The sequence below is a fragment of the Rhamphochromis sp. 'chilingali' genome (assembly GCF_963969265.1).
Source record: "Rhamphochromis sp. 'chilingali' genome assembly, chromosome: 2".
In the NCBI taxonomy this organism is placed as follows: Eukaryota; Metazoa; Chordata; class Actinopteri; order Cichliformes; family Cichlidae; genus Rhamphochromis; species Rhamphochromis sp. 'chilingali'.
Window position 1 is genome coordinate 38,697,873 of NC_137930.1, and position 4,232 is coordinate 38,702,104.

Below are 4,232 nucleotides of genomic sequence, written 5' to 3' on the forward strand. Positions count from 1 at the left end.
AACCTATATTTAACAGCCTGTTAAAAATGCTAGAAGGTAAAGCATTTGGCATACGGACGATCAGACATATAGAACATGTCCACGTGTTGTGAACAGTCACGTTTTCAGAGTATTTACTAAATACACCGTCACCAGGCGTTGACAAGATTACCCTATTCAGGCTCTGCCACGTGTAGCTGACCTTGGACAGGGGTGGTAAAAATACACACTTTCATCACTTACTTGTGTTAAAAATACTCTAAATGAAGCTGAAGTACTGATCTAACTTCTTTACTCAAGTGAAGGTGAAAAGTACAGGCTTTGAAATGAAAGAGGGAAAAAGTGATTTGGGCGACAGTTTTTTTTTCTTTTCTTTTTTTCTTTTTGTCAGGCTAACAAAACCTCAAGTCATATTATAATAAAAAAGGAATATAAGTTTTTATTTCAACTCTAATTCTAATGAGTGTACTCAACTTCAACATATTATGTAGAATAAAGAAAACACAAAGGGAATTAAAGGATCCGGCTGTACGTGTGGTTTCCTGCGGTGTAAACGGGTGAAAGCTGTGGGAGACCTAAAATCGTCTGTGGTGGTGCAGTGTGGGGAAAAGCAAAGAAATAAGCCACAATGATTTCTTCTGTGAGCTCCAGTAGGTTCTGGGTGCAGACAGTGATCAGCTGATCTGCGCTGCTGCCAGTCTTAATTAATAACTTAACTTTCCAACACCCACACATGTACAGTTAGTATAAAAATGTACAATCAATGATTGTAATTGTAATCCAATGAGCAAATGTAAAAGCTGTAAAATGTAAAAGCTTGCTTGAGTTTAAATTGACGTCTGTGACCATGAACACTAAAACTTCACCATATTACTGCACTATTTCCATGCAAGCCATGTTAAACTTAATTACTTTATCAACATCATCTATAGAACTGTCTAATTAGAGTTTTTTCTGAATGCTTAAACCCTAACTGTGATTCCTGTAGCACAATCTCTAAAACTATTCAGACTTATAGCAAAACCACTCACTGAGTTTGCAAAACTAAAAGCACAAAAACTGCTTTGCACTCAGTTTGCAATTTTGTAACACACACTTTGCAAAACTGTAGGCACAATTCACTGCACAACACTCAATTACCAAATTTCCAACACACTCCTAGCAAAAGTATACACATGTATGGCTATCATTAACACTAATTCGCCAACTGTCTGGCACACTTTCACATGTGAAAACTTTTTTAGATAATTAGTTCACTTTGCAATCAGCCTAAGCACTATATGTAGCTCCTGTCAGCCACCACGCGGACTGTCCTTGGAGCCAATTCTGGGCCATGCACTGAGTTTGTCTCTGAAGGCTTTGGCAATAAGGAAGGAGTTTCCAAATCTCTCATCTAATACTTCCCATGCTGCCTTATAAGCAGCCTCAGTGCCTAACAGGAAATAGTTTTCAACAGCCTTCTTAGCTGGTCCACTAACGTACTTGCACGAATAGTAGATTTTCTCAGAGGCTGGTATGTTTTTTCTTTCGATTAAAGTTTGAAAGGCAGCCTTCCAGTTCTTATATTTTAGCGGGTCACCACTGAATGTTGTCGGCTCTGGCATAGGAAGACGACTGGCACTAATAGAATCTGCTAATAACATGGCAAGTGCTGCGATGCCACCATCATGCTGTGGATGTATAACAGCTTGTTGTGGTAAGTGTAACTCTGGTGAGTTACGTATGTGACTTGTGTGCTGAAATCGGTCCCCTTCCCTTTGGCTTTCAGTTTTACATTCATGCAGTAACTGCTTAATTTCTTCTTCTGAATCTTCATCTCGCTCTTGCTCATACACTTGCATGGTTGCCTTAGCCACCCTTAACTGTTTGAGTGCTTCCAATCGTTCCAGTTCCTTGCGTTTGTCTTCCAAAAGCTTTCGCCTGGCAGCATTTTCAACCTCAAGTTTTGCTTGTAACTGTGCTTCTTCTTCCTCCATTCTTAAACATCGTCTGCAGGCTTCAGCTGTTTGTTCTGCAATCTGTCTTTTATCTTCAGCCTCCAGCTGCAGAAGCTCTGCTTGCTGACACTGTTGTTCATGAAGGATTTCCAGTGTTGCTTGGGCTGCAGCCATTTTAGCAGCAGCTTCTTGTCTGCTCATGGATGACGCACTGGAGGACTTAGAAGCGACTCTTGATGCAACGTGTGACTGTTTGTATTGACTGGAAACCTGTGAGTGCTTACTGACGCCATATGATTTCTCAGACATTAAAAAAGATTCATCTACATTAAACTGTGGTTTGACTGGTGCCTTTCCTCTCAAACGTCTTTGTGCAGTCTTAATAACAGTTCTTGTTACCTCCTCGCAAGTATCAATTCTGCGGCGTGCATTGTTATCAGGAATGTCCACCTGACGCCAGTTTTCATATGCTGTGTTTAGTTCGCTGGAAGCAGTATTGATGTTGTTTATTATTGCTTGCAGCTCTTCATCTGAACAATTGTCAGAAATTGAATGGTTAGCATCCTTTGCTAGAACCTTCCACTTTTCGTACTTGATCTTAAAACTTTGCTCCAACTCCTTAATCCTTTGGTTTAACATTCCTCTTCCCTTTTCAGTTAAGGTTCTTGACCTCTGGCTTTTACGAGGTGGGTTTTGAATTTTTTGTTGTGCACACTTACTTGTTGATGGATGAACATCTGATGTTACTCGAACTTCTTGTGGACCATCTGTATTTTGCAGAGGAGAACTGCACAGTGGAGGGTTTTGCTGAGGCCTGGTCACAGTCTCTGCCTCAGGATTGTCACTCAGTTTAGAGAGATTTGTGACTGACATGTTAGGCTAAGTAAAGGAATCTGATAACATAAAGTAACACTGCTTATGGCTTGTAACAAACTTGGTTACTTCCTTTGAATAAAACCTTGCATAAAATCCAGGACTGCTTTAGTAGCTTATTCTTATAACCCTTAAACACATGTCTGAAATCACTAACAACCCTTAAAGACACATATTTTTCAAACTCATGATCAATTGTAAACTTGAACCTTCTTGCTTGCAGCTACAATGAAGCCACTTCAGGACACCCTTATTAACACTTTAAAGCATCCAAACTTGCGAATGGTCTTCAGGTTAATTTTCTGCAGCACACTTGAGAAGATCAATATGTCCTTTCTTTGAATTGTTAGGATGAGCAAACCCGTTCTTGGCTTCTGGCAGGAGCTTGGGGACCCTTGTAGACACGCTAGAGATGACTTATGTTCCTTTCTTTCTCGCCCACTCACAAGGAGCAGTTGAGTTCTCACTGTAGCTCCCGTCAGCCACCACGCGGACAAGTTCTTGTTTACAGATGATTTATTCAATGTTCGGCGACAAGATCACTCAGCGTCGTCATCATCATCATCATCGTGAGAACTACCCAAACAAAACAATTACAATAAGCAACATGTTTACAATAACTCTTATCACAGTAAATCCAAACAACAAAGGTATAGACACATAAATGCCTTTTTATGGCACTTTCATTGAAACTGAAATTAACAGAGGCACCCTGAACACACCTCATTGCCTGCTGTAGCCAAACGGGAGAAAGTCCGTTCTTCGCGCGAGCCGCTACTCCTCTCAACGGTGATTCCACAATTGGGTTTAATTTAACTTAACTTAAGTGTTCTTTAAAACTTAAGTCCAGTTTAAAGCAGTAGGACGATGCAGCTGAACTCACAGAGCGCCATGCTTCTCTGCTCTAGTGTCACCACAAACTCAGTCCGTGCTGCACGTTACTTCCGCTGCCACCAATTACAAAACAAAGTTCCACAATTAAAGGAAACTTACAAATATAAACACAGGAAAAACATTGGAACACTTCACTGTTAGTTACACTATAATACAGGTAAGCTGTGTGTGCGGAGTACAATGGAGGGAGCAGAAAGAGTGAGAAGTAGAGGAGGCCGAGGAAGAGGACGTGGAGGTGAAGAAGTAGGATGAAGAGGACGACAAGGACAAGCAGGAGCAAGAGGAAAACGAGGAGGGGGGAGAGGAAGGGTAGGAAGAGTAAGAAATAGAATTGCTGATGACATCAGAGCTACAATAGTGGACCATGTAATCAACCGTGGAAGGACCCTGAGGGTAGCTGGCCAACGGGTCCAGCCTAACTCGAGCCGCTACACTGTAGCAAGTACCATAAGGACATCTTGAAAAGAGAATCGGTTAGTACAGTCACTTCGCACAAAGATTTGTAGCACTGCCATATGCTGATGAGAAACACACCAATACCATTGATGT

At 41.2% G+C, this 4,232-nt stretch overlaps 1 long non-coding RNA gene across 1 annotated transcript; it reads right to left on the reverse strand.

The window, feature by feature from the left end:
- Positions 1–2,122: 2,122 nt before the first annotated feature.
- LOC308392261 lies at positions 2,123–3,685 on the reverse strand. The gene is made up of 2 exons (XR_013970785.1): positions 3,512–3,685; positions 2,123–3,365 (listed from the first exon to the last, which is right to left on the reverse strand). It is a non-coding gene; the product is annotated as an uncharacterized lncRNA (long non-coding RNA).
- Positions 3,686–4,232: the final 547 nt, after the last annotated feature.